We start from the raw sequence: 20,691 nt of genomic DNA, 5'->3' as shown, positions 1-20,691 counted from the left end.
CCAAATCAATAAACAAATCTATCAATGATAATTATCTCTAAATACTAAACTAAACTAAACATGAGACCAGAAACAAATTAGATTCAGAAAGCAAACCCCAAGTCCGCAGTTGCTCCCAAAGTTCACCGCCTCAATTTTGGGATGATTTGTTGTCTATTCAGGTATTCCACAGATGCAGGGTACATCAAGTTGATTGTGGAGATTTGATCCGCTGCTCCTGAGGCTGCTGGGAGAGAATTCCCTTTCTCTTCTTTGTTCGCACAGCTCCTGGGGTTCAGCTTTGGATTTCTCCCCGCTTCTGCATGTAGATCGCCCTCTGGCGTCTGTTCTTCACCCAGACAGGAGAGGGTTAAAGGAGCCGGGGGCTCTGGCTCACTCAGGCTGGGGGTATATAGGGGTACGGTGTGGGTCGAACCTGTGGGGCAGAGACCGGCGGGACTTTGCACCAGCCTGAGGCGCGCCGGGTGTTCTCCCGGGGAAGTTGTCCCTGGGTCACGGGACCCTGGCGGTGGCAGGCTGCACAGGCTCCCGGGAGGGGAGGTGTGGACAGTGACCTGTGCTCGCACACAGGCTTCTTGGTGGCGGCAGCAGCGGCCTTAGCGTCTCATGCCCGTCTCTGGTGTCCGCGCTGATAGCCGCAGCTCGCGCCCGTCTCTGGAGCTTGTTTAGGAGGTGCTCTGAACCCCCTCTCCTTGCATACCCTGAAACAATGGTCTCTTGCCTCTTAGGCAGTTCCAGACATTTTCCTGGATTCCCTCCCGGCTAGCCGTGGCTCACTACCTCCCTTCAGGCTGTGTTGACGCCGCCAACCCCAGTCCTCTCCCTGCGCGAAGCCCGAGCCTCAGCTCCCAGCCCCCGCCCACCCCGGTGGGGGAGCAGACAAGCCTCTAGGGCTGGTGAGTGCCGGTTGGCACCGATCCTCTGTGCGTGGATATCTCCGCTTTGCCCTCTGCACCCCTGTTGCTGTGCTCTCCTCCGTGGCTCTGAAGCTTCCACCCTGCCCACCACCCCCGTCTCCACCAGTGAAGGGGCTTCTATTGTGTGGAAACCTTTCCTCCTTCACGGCTCCCTCCCACTGGTGCAGGTCCCATCCCTATCCTTTTGTCTCAGTTTTTTTTGGGTTTTTTTGCCCTACCCATGTACGTGGGGAGTTTCTTGCCTTTTGGGAAGTCTGAGGTCTTCTGCCGGCGTTCAGTAGGTGTTCTGTAGGAACTGTTCCATATGTAGATGTATTTCTGATGTATCTGTGGGGAGGAAGGTGATCTTCACATCTTATTCCTCCACCAACTTGAAGGTGCCCCCTCTGGGTATTTCTTTATAACTTTCATGTAACATACACATATTATGTTCCCAATTTTGCAAATGAGAAATTTACTTTTACTGAGACTACTAACTGAAGGGTCGGGAAGCAAACACAGATCAATCTGACTTTTCAAACTAGCTTTTATCTACATTCTGTCCTGCGTGTGTGTGTGTGTGTGTGTGTGTGTGTGTTAGTGGTATGTGTTTCAGAGAGAGTTACCTGATATGATAATACTAGTATACCACAACTGTCAACTCTAGAACCACCTAGCATTTATCCAACAGAAACGGAACTAAATAGAGCTAAAATGCAGATTCAAATAAAATAAAATGACAGAAATTAATACAACATTGTAAATCAACTATACTTCAATAAAAAATAATAAAATAAAATGATATAAAGGCTAAGAGTAAACTCCATATATTTACCACTGCAATCTGGAGGGAATCAGACGGTGATGTTTTTCATCCTGGAGGCAATTTTGAAATCCCAGAGTCTAATTTTCATAAGTATTAACTTTAGGGCCATTTTGATTTATTCACCTCTTTCTAGCACACTTTTTTCCAAATAGTTTTTTTGTTGCTGTTGTTTGGTGGGTTGGTTTGCTTTGTTTTTTATTTTTTAAAATAATAAATCTATTTATTTATTTATTTTTGGCTGCATTGGGTCTTCGTTGCTGCACGCAGGCTTTCTCTAGTTATGGTGAGCGGGGGCTACTCTTCCTTGTGGTGTACAGGCTTCTCATTGCAGTGTCTTCTCTTATTGTGGAACACGGGCTCTAGGTGTGTGGGCTTCAGTAGTTGTGGCACGTGGTCTCAGTAGTTGTGGCTCATGGGCTTAGTTGCTCCACAGCATGTGGGATCTTCCTGGAGCAGGGCTTGAACCCGTGTTCCCTGCATTGGCAGGTGGATTCTTAACCACTCCACTACCAGGGAAGCCCTGGTTTGCTTTGATAAGTAGCTTTTTATTTCACCTATGCACTATTTTCTTTCAAAAGGCAGGCTTTGTTTGGTGTATTCCTTCATCCAGTGAGGAGTAAAGACTGGAGCACGTGCTGTGTGTCAGTCTGTTCTGTGCAGGACACTCAGCTCTGCCTGAAAGCATTGTTGTAGCTGGCATTCTCTGTGCTGTACCTGCTGTTCCAGTGGTGTATCCAAGGGTCTCCTCCTCTAGTACAAAAGAGGTCCCGGATGATATGAGCAAGCTTTATTCCTGGTATATAAATTCAAAGGTGTTTTCTAATTCTCAGTACAAAAATTGATATTATGTCTGTGATCATAAGACTCTGGGAAGGAGTTGAATAGTAATGATTGACTCATGTCTCTTGGTTGCCTGTGCTAACTGGCAAAGATACAGAATAGCCACCAATTCTACCAGCAGTAAGGAGGAAAGCAGTTCTGATGGATTCAAATGGCGTTGCCCTCTATTGTTAAATTAAAGCTCCTGATATGTATTTGTACTTCTTCATTCATAAGCACACATCTTCTGAATCATCGGTGGGAGGCCATGGATGGGAAATGTGAACGTAAATTAACCTTTAGCAGGAAGATGAATATCAGAATCTACTTCTTATGAGTAACACATGCCTTTTTGTTAACATTTAGGAGACTGTGTACAACTCTGAGTAAGAGGTAGGAAGGAGCGTGTTTTAGGGCAGGGCTCTACGGAGTGCCATTTTCACATTTAAAAAAGTTAACGATAATTCTGTGCTATCAAATATTCAATTAACATTCAGTTTTATTTTGGTCACCATGCTGTGCATTATATCCCCATGACATTTATTTTATACTGGAATTTTGTACCTTTTGACCATCTTAACTCATTTCACCCACCCTCCCACTCCCCCAAATTTCTAATTGTCTCATAATTATCATAAATGTTCTGTTTATAGATTGCTTTAATCTGGATCCAAAGAAGGTCCACACACTGCAATTGGCTGATGTAATTTTTAATCCTTTTCACATCTATAGATTCACTACCCATCAGTATTTTTTTCCCTTCTAACTTAGTTGTTGATGAAATAAGGCCATTTGTCCCAGAGAGTTTCCCATTGATTGAGTTTGTTCATTGTACCCTTTGGTCTGTTAAAGTAGGTCTCAGTTTCCTTGCTTTTCCATAAATCTGTGGTTGAGCCTAGAGGTTTGATATTGAGATTTTAACTTTAATTTTTTGAAGACTCATAGATGCCAGGATGCTGAAGTTTTTTCTGTTCTCAGAACTGGCCTAGGGTCCTTGAGTAAAGAAGGACCTGCCATACAAATACCATATGGTCCCTTGATGTTCTTCAGTGGAGGAAAGTTAGCCTTTTCCTTCCAAAGATTAATTAGCATTTATAGATATTCTCTTTTTATGAATGAGATTGGGGTCATATGAGGGCTTTGGCTGCACCCAAGAAGAAAGCCATACTGTCCAGGAACTAGGGGTGCATTGTAACACAGTCCAAAATTATAAGTGTTCAAGCTATAACGTGGGTAAGAATGAAATTACAAAGAGAGTTCTGCATCTCTATGTTCAGTGACCCATGTTCTAGTTCTGGCTAGGAGGATGTGTTTCAGCTGAAGACATTGCAGATAAAACAAATGGCACAAACATAGCCATGGACTTGAGAAAGCATGGGACATTTATTAGGGAAAAGAAGTGTATTTTGTGAGCAAAGAGTTAAATACATAAGACCAGAGGGTGGAATTAGGGCTGGGGCCACATTACTGATGACCCTGAATGATGGGTTAAGGATGGGTTGTTTCCTACTGGAAAATAGGGAGATTTGAGCAAGGGCTGGCTTTGGGTTGTCACTGATATATCTGTGTGTCACATGAAATCCCTCACCCTTTTGCAGAAGGAAGGCTCAGCTTAAAATCAGCAGCCTCCACACTCTGGTGAGTCTGAAACCAGAGCAGTCTGAGTCTTTATTGATCTTCATTTGAGAGCCATATTCTCATCCCAAGCCTGGACTGGAGATCCAAGGGTCCCTGTTTTTTTGTTCTCTAGAAGTCTGCCTTAAAGGTCATGGGAGAAACAGAGGGGGGCCTGCAGAGTTTGCCTCCCAGAATCCACCTACTTTAAATAATTCCAACTGGCTTTTGAAACAACAGCTTTCCTAAAGAGACTTGGGGAGAGGGGCTGGCAAAGAAGCAATTTTTTAATCGTGTGTGAAAATGACAAAACAAATGATGTCATAACATCAGAGCCAAAGAGATGCATGTGCCCCCAGCATCAGGCAAGTGGCACGAGTGCAAGAGTCTCACCCTCTCCAGTGCCTCTGAGAAGGGAAAGCTCTGTAAAGGCCCCTGTCTAGTCTTTGGGACTCAGGCAGGAAGGGAGGACGCACACCTGGAGCCACAGAAATAAACCTTCTCAGGATGTGAGGTCAGTCATCTTCCTTCCCCTGGGAGCTGCAAAGAGGAGCTGTTTGAAGTGTCTGCTCTCTTCTCCCAACCCGGCTCACATATGTGGGGTGAAACACTGACCGAAGATCAGCGGGTGCTTCCCAAACCTAGGCCTCACAACCCCCTCAGGGTTGTTAATATCTTAAACCCAATGAAGGCAGACACACAGTTTGAAAAACCATATCCCAACAGTGGAAAGGAGCTTCGATGAAAAGCCATAAGCCTCCTGCCGCGCACTTCCTTCTCTGCCACAGCCTTGTTCTCCAGAAGCAGCTGCTCCGTACTGTTTCCTTTTGCCATTGTTCTGATCATTACTTCCATGTGTCTAAATAATAGAGTCAAATCTCTCTTTCTTGATTTATCAAATTTAGATGTGAGCTATTGATTTCCTCCTAGAAAAAATGAGGACTTAGCTCACTTATACCTCTCTCCACCTCTCTCCTCCCACCTCACAAGAGCATTATTTCACTAGTTTTAATTCTATTTTTAGCTACCTTTATAACTTTAAATAATGAATGCACACACTTCTAGTCCATGTACCATTAATCACAGACACTACTTCATCCTCTTTACCTATTAAGATTGGATATTAGCAGGTCTACCCTTCCCCTTACCTCTCCTTTTTCCTTTCAGCATCTGGTGAATTACCCTTATTTTAAAAATTTCATAGCTGATTGTATTACCTTTTATGCTGCTACCTTTATGAAGTCTTTAGTGACTTACCTAAAGATTGATTTAAAACCTGAAATTATGAATATATTAATATTGTCTTTGAAACAGTAAGTGGAGTGCTGTGATTACGTTTCCTTTTTGGTCAATTTGTTTGTTTGTTTCCTGGCATTTTCAATTTCCCTTTGGATCACTCAATATCCTGGCAGGAAACAGAGGGTCCATTCAAATGGGGTAACTGGAAGTATTTAATAAAGAGACTATTTACAATATTGTGGGTAGATTAAAAGGCAACCAATAGGAATGGTAAAGTATTTAGTTGCTAGAAAGAGAAGACAGTTATTGTGACCCTGACCTAGAAAGAGAAAGGGGAGGGAGCAGATACCAGAACTGGGAGAGAGCGCCTGTCTTTGTGGGAGAGAATTTGACCTCGGCAAAGGGGAGAGAACAGCCAGAGAGGAAACCAGGTACTATGATGGCTATTCTTGACCACTGGCCAAACTCAACTGGAATCCAGAGAGTGAGGGGGCCCATTGATGTAGCCCATAAAACTTAGCATCCTGAGACATAGAGCAAGGCAGAGAAATTTGGAAGGTGGGTCTGCAGTATTGAGTAGAAAATATTCAGATGACCTTTTAAAAACCTTTTTTTTCATTTCTTTATACTAATATTCTGGCTGTTTCATCACTGGCATCCTTGTCTCAGTATAGACTTGTAAAGCAGGTTTGCAAAGAGAAGTAAATAGTTGATATTCAACCCTTGATTGACAAAAACAGACTTTGAATTCCAAGGCAAATTCAAGTCTTTAAAATTAAAGCTTACAAGAGCCAGGCTTTTTTGAAGGAGAAAGTAGATTTTTTTTTTTTTTTAATGGCAAAGGTTAAGTGCTCTAGGATTCAGAACTTGTTTATCCTGTAAGTTTAGATAGAAGAAAAAAATACCAAATATTGCAAGAGAAGGAATATTGATGATGAGAAAAGGCAAATTTGAAGAACACAACTAGAATTTAAAGGCTGCTGTGAACCTGAAAAAGTCCCTGATATAAACCTAAGCACAAAGAAATATTGGCTGGTTTCTATTTTTGGTTATCTAAACAACAATATGCCAACATAGAGAAATGCTGATAGCTATGGGCCAGATATCTTCCCCTCAGTTCTTGGATAATAAGTAACCCCCCCCCCCACCACCCTGCCAGGCCAAACTGACAAATAAAAATAAATTCCTAGGAATTAAATCAACCTGAGACACACCCTCAGGAAAGGAGAAGAGAGGAGGAAACTATTGAATTGGTTTAGTGGTTTCTCCTGAGACTCAATACTAAGCCAGAAATGACTGAATGTTTCTTGAATTGGTAAGATTAGTTTGTTTTCTACCAAAGTGGAATGGTGGTTCCTGAGATAAATTTAGTTATAGGGAAATAAAGCAAGTGATATCTTTACCAGTGAGAAATTTTAGCTGTGAAATTTTCACCTATTGCATTCATACCTTCTTAAATATTGCTTTTATTTGTGTGGTTCTCCTTCATGAGGCAGTTGGTGGCTTTTCTCCAAACTTCCTTAGTACTTCACTTATATCCCCACAATCAATCTTATCACATGGCATTAAAATTTAGGTGTTCTCAAATTATTTAACAGTAATATCTTTCAGAACAAGGACCCATTTTTCTTTCTTTTTTCTTTTCTTTTTCTGCTTCCTTATCTTTTTCCCTTTTTTTCTTTCTCCTTCCCTCCCTCCCTCCCTTTTCTTCTTTCCTTCCTTCCTTCCTTTTTTACTGAATACCTTCTCCTTCTAATATTTGGCATATTATATATGTGCACCACAGATATTTCTTCCAAGTAGATGATAGTGTAATGGCTGATTGAGACCTTCTCTCTCGCTCTCTCTTTTTTTTTAGGAGTGACAGAAGAATTTATTGCATTTTATTTTTCCATTATTTTTCAACAAGTGTTTGTAAATATTTAATTATTTGCATAAAATTTAAACTATCAGTAAGATAGTATTAATATTTAATGATAATTTGAAAACAAATCATGGTAATTTTCATTGTAGATGACTGAATAATGTAAAACATTCATTTATTTAACTAATATTAAATAATCAGTACGTGCCATAAACTGTAGTATATTAAGAGGATATAAAACAGATAAAATAGGGATTCATCCTCTATGAGCTTATTATCTGGTATGTTGTGATCATTTTTTAAAATATCAAAAACAGATGAAGCCTACTTTGTAGTCTTTTAATGAGCAGTTATTTCCTAAAGATAACTTTTTGATCTCTCAATTCTGAGTAAAGCAAATGTCAAATTTTATCCAGGTTGTTTGTATAATAAGTATAAAATTGTTTTTGTATGGAGAGGGATTTTATTTTTTTTAATTAAATTTTTTTATTGGAGTATAGTTGATTTACAATGTTGTGTTAGTTTCTGCTGTACAGCAAAGTGAATCAGTTATACATGTACATATATCCACTCTTTTAGATTTATTCCCATATAGGTCGTATTGAGTAGAGTTCCCTGTGCTATACAGTAGGTTATTATTTATCTATTTTATATACAGTAGTGTGTATATGTCAACCCCAATCTCCCAATTTGTCCCTCCCCCACTTTTTCCCCTTGGTAACCATAAGTTTGTTTTCTACTTCTGTGACTTAATTTTTGTTTTGTAAATAGCTTCATTTGTGCCTTTTTTTTGGATTCCACATATAAATGATATCATATGATATTTGTCTTTCTCTGACTTATCACTCAATATGACAATCTCTAGGTCCATCCATGTCTCTTAACCTTAACTCTCTGATCCCTGAGCTCCAAGAATGATACATATTACCTGATTTGCAGGAGAATAAGGGCACTGAAATTAGATAGCTCCTGCCTCCATCAAGATTGGGCCAGTCCTGGTTGTTGGAGGGAAGTGGAGGTGGCGGTAAGGAGCTGACTGCAAGCTAGGCTCCAGAGGGCCTTGGTAATGGCCTCAGGGCCAGGTGGCTATTATTTTTTCCATCACTAACTTACAATCTTGCTGAAAAAATCCCTCTAATAGATAATGAAGGTAAATATTATCATTATTGTGAGTGGTTTATTATTAAAACTCTAATCCATTAAGAAAATATATTATTAACTGGTGCAGAACTCCTTTGGGACTTTCAGCTAATAGTACCTGTATGTTTTGCCTGTTATACTTTTGGAAAGCAGAAATTACATTAAGGTTACATATCCATATGGTACAGTAATAAAAACAATTGCGTTAGACTTCAGCTTCTCACGATTATGGACTAGCTAGTACTGGTCTGGCCCTTCCAATGTAAACAACCATAAAATTGAACAAAACAGACAAAGCAGTTATTTTCAGCATTGACCACAAGGCAGTGCAAGGCTCCATTCCATGAGAAAAGGGAAACTCATGAGGTAAGCCCCATAATTTCCTGTCCCTCTGCATAGTGAGAGGTCTTCAAGAAGAGCATTGATCTGAGGAGGTGGAGATTTGAGTTCAGGACAGCTAAGATGGTTATAATTCTGGGACAGGGCACTGGAGAGGAGGGAGTTGTACAGAGTGGAGAGTAAAGTCAGAAGCCTGTTGCAGGGGCTCCTCACAGGTCCTTAGCTAGGGGCTGGGCTGCACAAGAAGGCAGGGAGATTTCATCATATTTACCAGAGAGTAGCAGCTGTAGATGTGAGAGTAGAATGAATAGCCTAGTGCTCCAGCAGGCCTGGGGGAATGCTGAAGTTTTGGTCTAGCCAGAATGGACAAAATTACTTATGTCTAATAAACATCACAAGCATCTACCTGGGACACCATAAAGGCCATGTCTTAGGAGCAAAGACCCTGTTCATGAGGAAAGTTTTTTTCAGAACTTTATTTTAGACCCACCTTAAACAAAACTAAAATCAGGCCCTGATGAGATTCACAGGAGAGGCAGAGTTTGAATGTTGAGTCCTGCCAAGTTAGAGGAAGCTGGGAAAGATCTTGAGTGTTCCACACCTGGTCTAACAAAGCATAAAAACAAGTCTACCCAAATTCAGTGTAATCAGCCAGTGTTTGAGCTAGTTAGAACAAAATGCAACATTCAACAAACAAAATCACAGAATCCAGAACCCATACTACACATTATCAACAAAGTCCAGTACATAACCAAGAATTACCAAGTGTGCAAAGAAATAGGAAATTTTAACATGTAATTAAGGAAAAAAATCACTAAAAACCAATGCCGAAGTGCCCTAGATGGTGTATTTAGTGTATTGTATTTAAAACAGCTATTATAAAAATTTGAAAGAACTAATGGGGAAAACTGTTAAAATAATAAAAGTAAAATATGGCTTTAATTAATTAAATTCATTAATAAAAATGAAAAAAATATAAAAAAGATTAAAAATCTCATCAGAGAAATAAAAAATTAAAAAGGAACCAAATGAATATTCTCGAATATAGGAGTATAGTAAAAGAAATTAAAAAAAAAAACCCTGGATGGGCTTAACAGATTGGAGAGTTAATGAATTTGGAGGTAGATCAGTAGAAATTACTTAATCTAAGAGAAAAGAAAATAGATCTTATAAAATGAATAGAACCTTGGGAACCACTGGAACAAAATAAACTGTCTATTATAAATGTACTAGGAGCCCTAAAAGGAGAAGAGTGAGAATAAATAAGGCAGAAAAAATATTGGAAGAAACAATGGCTGAACATTTCTGCCATTTGATGAAATAATTTGACATATAGATCCATGAATCACAGTGAATTCAAAGCAGGAAAAATACAAGTGAAATCACATGTAGGTACGTCATAGTTAAATTGATGAGAGCCATAGATAAAAGAAAAATCTTGAAAGTATTTAGAGAAGACAAGACACATTACACACAGAGGAGCAATAATATAAATGATAGCTGACTTCTCATCAGAAACAACAGAAGAATGGAATCCAGAAGTCTGTGGAATGAGAACTTTACATTGCTGAAAGCAAAAACAGAACCTGTTAATCCAGAATCCTATACCCATTAAAATATCCTTCAACAAGGACAGTGAAAGCCATTTTCATAAACTGGAAGCTGAGAGAATGTTTTTGCCAGCAGAATCACACCACGATCAGTGTTAAAGTATATTCTTGAGGCCAAAGTGAAATGACCCCCATGCTAACTGGGATCTACAGTAGGGAATGAAGAGCACAGAACATGGTAATTAAATGGATCAGTATAAAATGTGATGTTTCATCCTTCTCATTTCCTCAAAGAACTAATGATGATTTCATGCACTGTAAGGTAAAGGATGGTGCAGATGGTAAATGATACTATGCTTTTTCTAAAGTTATTCTATTTGTGAGGATGGGAGGAGGAACTGAGAATGGGAAGCATCAGGTATGATGATAGAAGTGGCAATTGGGAAATGAAATGTCTGAAATTCCAAGTGGAAATGTGAAGCGTGAAGTGTACACTATGGATGCTAAACAGACTGATAAATTAACAGTGTGTATTGTTAGCCCAGGGGCAAGACTAGGGTAGGTGAGAACCAAATAGAGAAAATAAAATGGAATACTAAAAAGAATAAAAAACAAGATGTTTGCAGTGAGAAGAAAAAGACCAATAGAGAAACAAATGAAAAACAAAGCAAAATATAGATGTAAACCAACCATATCAATAATTGCATATGTGTAAAACACTAGAGAGTCTTATAAAAAAGAGAGAGAATGTTAAATGGATTTAAAAAGCAATTCTCATCTATAGGAAATATATTTTAAATCTGAAAATACAAACAGGGTAAAAGTAAAAGGATGCAAAAGACAATCCCATGCAAACAGTAAGCATAAGAAAGTGGTTATATTTTAAAAAATAAAGTAGACTTTAAGACAGTATTAAAAAATGATAAAGAGGGGGCATTTCACACTGATTCAAACAGCAATTCATTTGGAAGAAACAGTAACATAAATATGTATGAATCTAAAAAAACAGCTTAAAAATTCCTGAATGCAAAAATTATAGAATTAAAATGAAGAAATAGACAAAATTCATGATTATAGTTTTACATTTCAACATTCCTCTCTAGGTAATTGATAGAACAAATAGACAATCAGTAGGTATGTAGAGACTCTGAAAAATACTCTCAACTAAACTCAACTAAATTTACCTAATTGAACCTTTCCTTGTCAATTTAATTGAGGAATAACTTACATAAAATAAACTATTCATTTAAAGTACACCACTTGGGGAGTTTTGGCAATTTCATATAAGTGAAACCATTGCCACAATCAGAGAGAGAATACCTCCACCACCACTGGGAGTTTCATTGTGCTCTTCCACAGGTCAGCTCTTCCTTTGTTCCAGTACCCAAAGAACCACTGATCTGCTTTTTGTTACTGTAGGGTAGATGATTTTATATAAATGGTATTACCATGTGTGTGTGTGTGTGTGTGTGTGTTTGTTTTTCACACAGTTATAAGCATATGGATTTTTTCATGTATTTTGATGTGTTAAAACTGTTATATCTACTATTACTTTGGTGCAGAAAATAGTCCATTTGGGGAGAGACAGAACCTCTTGAATTTGGCTATTTTGTCATTTTGACACAACTCCAGTAGCCTTTTTAGCTTACTCACTTTCTGACATGACAAGTATTCCAGGATCTTGTATTTTTTTTTTTCTTCCAGATTTGTTCTGGTTTCTTTTGGTGTGAAATGTTTTTTAGACAGCAATATATGAATTGTGGTGTTCATTGTTACAAAGTTAGTTATTGTTTTTAGGCCCTACCACTTGACAGAGCTAGGAAATACATATTATTTTGTAAAAAGAAAATATAACATGAGTTCACACTGATATTTATATTTTATGATTTTCAACAGAGCTCTCATTCAATGAAGAAAGGAACTGTTTTTTCAGCAAATAGTCCAGAACCAACTGGATGTTCATGTGGAAAAAAATAAATAAATAAACCTTGACCAGTGGACCAAAAAATAGTAAGAGTTGAAAAGGATCATAGACCTAATTATAAAAATAAAAGTATAAAATGTCCAGAAAAAAACGGGGAAAAAATTCTTTGCACCTTTGAGGTAGGCAAAGATTTCTTAAGAGCACAAAAAGCACTAATCACAAAAGAACAAAAATTGATAAATTGTACTTCATCAAAATTAAAACCTCCCGCTCTTTGAAAAATCTTTAATAAAATGTAAAGTCAAACCAGAGACGTGGATAAAATATTTTTCACACATATATCTGACAAAGGAATTATCTCTATAGTATACTAAGAACTTTAACAACTCAAAAATGAAAAGATAAACAATGTAATTCAAAGGAGACCAAAGACTTGAATGGACACTTCAAAATAGAAGATATACAAATGGTTAAGTGAATACATGGAAAGATAGTATATAGCAAGATTTGGCAAAATTTTTCTGTAAAGGGCCAGAGAGTAAATGTTTTATATTTTGTAGGCTGTACACTTTTCGTTACAACTGCTAACTCTGCCATTGTCTAGCTATAGAGAATACATCAGTGAATGAGCATGCCTGTGTACCAATAAAACTTCATTTATGATCACTGAAATTTGAATTTTTTGAAAATTTTTAAGTATCAAAAATATAATTAAAATTTTTTTAAACTATTTAAAACCATTCTTGGCTCACAAGCCATGCTAAAGATGGGTGTTGGGCTGGATTTGGCTCCCCAGTATAACCAGGTTTAAGGGCATGTGACCTGTGCAGTGTCACAGGCTTCTGCACTTAGCAGGACCTTTTGCTTTGTTTAATGTTTTGCTCTTGTCACCTGGAATTCTTACTAACTTTTGAACAAGTGGCCTTGTGGTTTTACTTTATGTTTAGATTTGCAAATTATGGAGCTGGTCTTGACCACAGACAGAGTCTGCAGATCCCTGCTCTATAAGTCATTCATGAGGCAAAAAACAAACGCAGATTAAAACCACAATGGAAAATCTCTTCACACACACTAGAATGGCTGAAATGTAAAAAGATTAACAATAGTAAGTGTGGACAAGATATAAAGAAATTACAACTTTCACATATTGTTGGTGGGAATGTCAAGTGGTATGATCACTTTGGAAACTGGTAGTTTCTTAAAAGTTAAATGTACACTAACCATATAACCCAGTAGTCTCATTCCTGGATATTTACCAAGAGAAATAAAAACATAAGCCCGTAAAGTGACTTATATAGAAATGGTCCTCAATAGGTAAATGGATAAACAAACTGTGGTACATTCATACAATGGAATACTTAGTCAAAAAAAGTGGTTACTTGATACCTACAGCAACATAAATAGATCTCAAAAACATGATGTTTCATTAAAGAAGCCAGACACAAAGGAATGCAATATTGTATGATTCCATTTCCTTGAAACCATGGAACAAGCAAACGCAATCTACAGAGATGGACATCAGGGCAGTCAGGACCTGAGGAAGGGAGGAATGAGCGGAACACCCTCCAGGGTGATGGAGACGTTCTATCTCTTGATAAGGTAGTGGTGGCATCATTTATACATCAGTCTTTTCTCAGCATCTGTGAACAGCCCTCACTGTGCTGAGCGGCATCTGGGTGGTGATCTTGGGGGTATTGACATGTGCTTGGCTTATCACTCAGCACAAAATGTTCATTAACTGCTGTGGTTTTTGATTTCCTATATTGGTCATATTTAGCCTTCACTCTCCTTTCACTATGTTTCTTTTAGATACACCCATCTGCCCATAATTTCTCTTTTGATTTGTAACTTTTTACTTCTAATCTGCTATGAATATGGATTACAGTAAACATTATCTTAGACCCAAGTGTAGACCCAGGCAATAGACCCCTTAGCAAGGCACTGAATGGTCCTTCAGAGTGGAATGAAGAGACTTTCACATATATTTTCCCTTGTTAGAGATCAGTTTAGCTTTCCTTCCCTGAAATTTTTGGATAACGCTCCTCTGAAAACTGAACAGCAGTTACTCTGCAAATTACAGTTTACACCTTGATCCAAGAAGACACCAGATCGCTGGAATAGCGAAAGGAGACACTTCCTATCCTGCCAGGTTGGAGAAGAGGGTCATTTGCTCAGGAAAATGATGTTTCTAGTTTGCAAGGTGAAGTTCAATCCAGTTTCAGAGACTGGAGTGAGATGAGAATGTTTTCTTGGGAAAGAGCTATTCTTTCTTCAGAGGCTTATGAGGGCTAAGCTTTTTGTTAATGAGATGGAAACTGTGCATATGGCCCTCACAGGAGCTGAGTCATTTTATAGCTTGGAAGAGTTCTGTTGTAATCAAGTCACTGGAAAGTGTTAATCCACTTAGGGGACTGGAGGCCTTTGAAGGCCTTCCTGCCTCTAGGGACACTTCCAAATTAGCACCTATTATCTGGGGGATCTGATTTTATGCAAATAATAGAAATTTTCCTGTCCGTGGCACCTAGATTCCTGAGAAGTCAGACTCTTTACCTGAAGGAGCAGGTATTCACTGCGGAGAAAAAGAGGGAGGGAGGGAGGGAAGGAAGGAAGGAAGGTAGGAAGGAAGGAAGGAAGGAAGAAGAAAAGAAAGAAGGAATCAAGAAATTGCTCACTGTCTAATATTCCAAGCATTTCATAGATGTGTTTAAATATTTACAGGGTATTTTAAGCCTCTCAATAACCTTTTGTTAAAGTATTGTTAACTTCTTTTAACAAACAGAAACAAAATACAAACAAAGCCATGAAGGTCAGAGAGGCTACCTCACTTGCACATGGTACAGAACTGATGAATTTGGGGGTCGGCTCAAAGCCCATGCTCCCCCTCTGCTCTTGGCTCCCTCATGAAGGAAAGCTCTGGACCCCCTGCTTCCCCCCCATGATACCTGATCTACACATCAGACCCGGAAGACAGCGCGGTAACAAATGTTACAGTCTGAGCTGGATGTAAAACCCTAATTACCCAAGTCTGTATATTTTTCTCCTGCTCATTTCAAATGGAACTCAGCAGCAGTGACATTTCCTATTTCCTCTAGACACACTTTCATGAAATCTTTTTCTGGGTCTCACACATGAAAGAAAAGGGATGATGTGAGACTGGTGGAGGTGTTCCTGATTCCAGCTTGTCTGTATTGACATAAGGTGTGCCGGTGTCTGCTCAGTCATAGACTTCTAAGCCATCTCCTTTTTCTTCCTTAATAAAACTTGACGAACGCTGCATCAAGAGCTGCCCACCCTTTCTCCTCCATCACCAGAAGACATCCTCCTGCTCCTTCTGCCTGTTCTCAAAGGATGGCCTCCACCAATGTGCTGCACGCATGCCAAGCCAATATATAACAGGAATGAACTAAACACCTCCTGCTTTTCCTTCGACAAGGTCAGAGGCCCTGGGAAGCCTCAGCCCCAACGATTTTCCCTTTAATTCTTAGAAAGAATCAGCACTCTATAATGAAATTTTCCTAATGGCCGAAGGACGTGCACAGCACGTGCCAGTTAATGGTGTGACGGCTTGCTTCAGTCAGCTTCCGCTCCCACCTTTCCACAGAACTGCTCTCCTTCACGTCCTCCATGATCTTTTTCTTGCTGAATCCAATACACGTTTTCAGTGCTCGTCTTAGTTACTCTCTCCGCTGGTGACTTCCTTCTCCATGACCCTCTCTTGCAGGGCTCTGCTGCAGAACCTCCTCCTAGGTTTTCTCCTGCATCCACCAGACTCTGCCCTATCCTCCACGCCAAGGCCCACATATGCTGATGTCCCCCAGGGCTCTTCCCTGAGACCTTTCTAACTAGAGCCTCGACAGAAATTCTCAGCCAGTGCCTGTTTTTTGTCACAACCTAAGTGCTGGTAAATTCCAAACTGACTTTTTTACCCCTGGAGTTCCCCCCAACCCCGCTCTCAGATCCTTACCCTTAGTAACTGGTAGACATACCAGTGGATGACTACACCTAACATGTTCATCTAATGCCTTGAACTTGTCAACCCCCTTCAAAACCACTGTCCTGCATGGTTTTCCCTCTCTCAGGGCATACCATTGCCAGCCATACTATTACCAAAGCCAGAACCTGGGAGTCAAGCCTGAGCCTTCCTCCTCTCTCATTCCCTTCACTTAAAGGTTCTACCCCCTAAGTATGTTTAAAATGTACCCCCTTCAAGACTCAACATCTGCTAAATGCATCATTAAAATATACCCCCTTCAAGACTCAATGTCTGCTGAATGCATCATTAACATATACCCCCTTCAAGACTCAATGTCTGCTGAATGCATCATTAACATATACCCCCTTCAAGACTCAATGTCTGCTGAATGCATCATTAACATATACCCCCTTCAAGACTCAATGTCTGCTAAATGCATCATTAAAATGTCATTTGAATGGGGTCTCTCTTTGACTATTAACATCCTCTCCAAGATGTTATCCATTTGGCCATCCTGGGGAATTGCTTTATATGCAAATCAGCTGTTTAACTCTCCCATTAAACACTTTGATACTTCTTCATCACCAGCAGAATAAAGTCCAAGCATAACAGAGCATACGGAATCCTTTATTGTCTGCCTCCTGCCTACCTCTCCAGCTCCATCTTGCCCTGCACTCTGCTTTTCACTTTATGAGGCTGACACTTCAGGTTGATCTCATCTTGCTGTTTGGAGTCCTATTAATAGCAGTCTTACTCAATGCTGTATGAGACAAACTGAATGGAGCTGGTCCCAGCCCCTGCCGGTTAGATTAATCAAAGTGGCTGAAGTAGTGATGAACTCATTGGAAAATTAACTGGAAACTAAGATAGTATAAAAATGAAAGAGGGGGCTTCCCTGGTGGCGCAGTGGTTGAGAGTCTGCCCGCTAATGCAGGGGACACAGGTTCGAGCCCTGCTCTGGGAGGATCCCACATGCCGCAGAGCGACTAGGCCCGTGAGCCACAACTACTGAGCCTGCGCGTCTGGAGCCTGTGCTCCGCAATAGGAGAGGCCGCGATAGTGAGAGGCCCGCGCACCGCGATGAAGAGTGGCCCCAGCTTGCCACAACTAGAGAAAGCCCTCGCACAGAAACGAAGACCCAACACAGCAAAAATAAATAAATTAATTAATAAACTCCTACCCCCAACATCTTCTTTAAAAAAAAAAAAAAAAAAAAAAAAAATGAAAGAGGGATGGATCTGGTCATGAGACAAATATCTATACGTTTCTTGCATTTCTGCATGTCTTGTGAGCAATGATTCTGACAACATTTGTTGCGGACAACCTTTTCAAGTTTGTTTCTAGAGCAATAATACACATTTACAGGGCAAAGGTCAGGCAGGCTTGCTTAGAGACCATTATAAAAGATTGGGGTCCCTAAGCCCCTGTAGAGGCACCACTGCCTGTGCAGGCACTGCTTGGTCCTTTTCACATCACTTTGTGGAAATTAGGACTTGGTAACTAGTCAAGAAAATTATGACGCTGGCTACCGCTATGGCTGTGAGTAATAAACCAGCCTTTGAATCTGACCCAGGAGTCTCATATCATGCAAAGCATCCATGAAGCTATAACAGGAGAACTTGTTAACTTGCAAGTAGGGCAAAATCTCAGACACTTAGCAGTTCTTGACAGTTTTAAAAAGTCTCATACCATTCATAGTTCTTGCCAAGAATATTAAGGAAACATTTGCTTGAAGGCTTTAGAGCACTACTCAGATGGAAAATTTTTAGTTCCAAGATCTGAGAGAGGAAGAAAATGAAGAGAGGTGAGACAAATGTTGGAGAATTTTTTTTTCTGGAATCGTTTTTGATCCATTTGCCTTAGTTCAACACCTGGGGGAAAAACAAGATTAATTTCTGTTCAACATAGTAGTATATCTAGTCTTTGAAGATCTCCTCCACGTATGTCCCAAGGCTTCTCTTCTCCTCATTAGTCATTCTAGTTCCTTCCACAGTCCTTTATGAGAAGTAATATTTGAGTCCATTCTCTGTCCCGGTTTGCCCTTCTCAGAGTAACTTCCAGTTTGTAAATATCCCATACAAAATGTGGCACTCAGAAAGGGGCACTTCTTCCAGTGAAATAATCAATGCTTTGGTAAGTATAACAATGTGCTGATGGCAAAATGAAAAAATATGGTAAATTTTACTATAAGCATTTAACAAAATATTATGCAACAATGAAAATGATACTATTAAATAATGTTTATCTATCTAGCTATCTATCTACCTTTCTGTCTGTTTATCTATCTAGATACTTATCTATCTATCGTCTATCTTTCTGTTTATCTATCTTCCTACCTATCTATTTATACTGAATTGAATAGTACTGTCCCAAAATTCATGTTGACTTGGAACTTCAGAAGGTGATCTTATTTGGAAAGAGAGTCTTTGTAGATGTAATTAGTTAAATTCCGGTCAACCTGGATTAGAGTGGGCCCTAAATCCAAAGACCCGTGTCTTTGTAAGAAGGCCACATGAAGACTTATATACACAGGGAGATTGCCAGGTGATGACAAAGGCAGAGATTGGAGTGGTGATTCTACAAGCCAAAAAATGCCGAGAATTGCTGGCCACCACCAGACGCTAGGGAGAAGCAAGGAAAGGCTCTCCCTAGACACGTTGGGAAGCACACGGTCCTGCCAACATCTTGTTTTGGACTTCTAGCCTCCAGAGCTGTGAAAGAATAAATTTCATTGTTTTAAGCCACCTAGTTTATGGTAATTTGTTGCAGCAGCCCTAGGAAACTATCTTTATTAGTTTTAGATTGCTGTTGTAATAAATTACCACAAGCCAGTGACTTAAAATAACAAAAATTTATTATATCACAGTTCTGGAGGTCAGAAGTCCAAATGGATCAGCAGGACTGGTTCTTCTGGAGGCTCTAGGGGAGAATCTGCTCCTTGACTTGTCCAGCATCTAGCGGCTCCCTCATTCCTTAACGCATTGCCCCCTCTGCATCATTGCAACGTCTGCTTCTGTCATCACATCTCCTTCTCTGACTCAGATCCTCTTATGAGGACCATTGTGATTACTTTGAGCCCATCCAATATAATTCAGGATAATCTTTCCACATCAGCTTCTGCAAAGTCCCTTTTGCCGTGTAAGGTTATATAGTCACAGGTGATGGGGATTTTAAACATGGACATGTTTTGGGGGCTATCTTTATCGAGCTATCTAATTAGCTATTTATATACATGTTTATGAGAATAAAAAATAGGAAGGAAATACCCCCAAATGTCAAAGTGATTATTCCTGTATGATAAAGATTTTTAAAGTTATTTTTATTTATGTAGTCAGTACATACAATGTATGTTGTGCCATTTTATGATCTACACATAAAATAATGTTGGGCCAGAATTCTGAATACTAATTAAAATGTTGACCTGAATGCCACATAGAATAATGCACATTCTCTTTGTACTTCAAATTCTACTTGAATAAATATTAGGTGCAATCAGGGGCTTCAACTCTGGAAACTATCCCTGGGCTATGGGTTAGGAGACCAGCTTTCCAGTTAGAAAGTTCCACAGTTCCCTTTGATTCAATTCCATTGGATACAGTTTTATTCTCACTGGACTGCTGACTCATCCTTGGCTTGTTTTACAAGTGCATTGATGTCTGCTTGGTGTCAAACACTGTTCTTCCAGACACTGGGGTTGCAGAGATGAGTAAGGTGTCATCCCGCGCCCCCTCCAGGACCACACAGTCTAGTCAAGAGACAGTTGGAGAACAAAGATTGTACTGCAACAGGTCCAGGCAGCTCAGGCTATTACGTGAGCAGAAAGGAGTTGGTGACAGACTGTTGGCCACTGAGGGAGATTCAGTGATGCATGAGTGACGTTAGGTGTATTTTAAATGAAAACAAAAAGGAAAATTCTGAAAGCCAAACACATTTCTACAGTCATAATGACAACTTTCTCCTAGAACTGCAAAAGCTTCAGGAGATCTCAAGTGGCACAATTCACTCGTTAGACACTCACAGTTAAGGGTAAACCCACTGCCTGGACTACTTCCTCGAAGCTGGGATTAGCCCAAGGCCCTCCTTCTCCCAGACCTCTCCCTGGCTTCTCCCTGTGTCTAGTGAGTAGTAAGCACTCAATTGCCAAGCTGCCTGCAAGGGAAGAACAGGTTGGTGGAAAGGTCAGTTATTCTGCCTGTTCAGTTATGCCCCACGTGGGCCTGGCTCTCAGAGGAGCTATTGTGCAAGAGTGATGCCTGGGATTCCAAACCAGCCTCAAATTGTAGGTCACTCGCTTCACTGAGCATCTCTCCACCCAGAGGGTTCCTCTCTACCTGCTGAAAGGGTGAGAAGCTCCCTGGTGCAGGTGCAGCTGGAAGGAAGGAAGTGACCCATGTAGTCTAAATCTTTGAATACATGCTATGAGTCAATTGAAAATTCAGAAAAATACAAGCTACTCATTTGGATCTTTTGTGCAGCCTGGTAGTTAAGCCAGGAGCCAGAATGCCTG

At 39.9% G+C, this 20,691-nt stretch overlaps 1 long non-coding RNA gene across 1 annotated transcript in view; it reads left to right on the top strand.

Annotated features, from left to right (window-relative positions):
* Positions 1 to 17,411, top strand: part of LOC308627717 — a 1,107,544-nt gene extending 1,090,133 nt beyond the window's left edge. Inside the window, exon 2 of the long non-coding RNA XR_014017426.1 lies at positions 17,069 to 17,411. This is a non-coding gene — a long non-coding RNA (uncharacterized lncRNA). The remainder of the gene's footprint in view (positions 1 to 17,068) is intronic.
* Positions 17,412 to 20,691: the final 3,280 nt, after the last annotated feature.

Source organism: Mesoplodon bidens (genome assembly GCF_964165515.1).
Source record: "Mesoplodon bidens genome assembly, chromosome: 14".
In the NCBI taxonomy this organism is placed as follows: domain Eukaryota; kingdom Metazoa; phylum Chordata; class Mammalia; order Artiodactyla; family Ziphiidae; genus Mesoplodon; species Mesoplodon bidens.
Note: the sequence above shows the minus strand (reverse complement) of the source record. Positions and strands in the feature narration are given on the sequence as shown.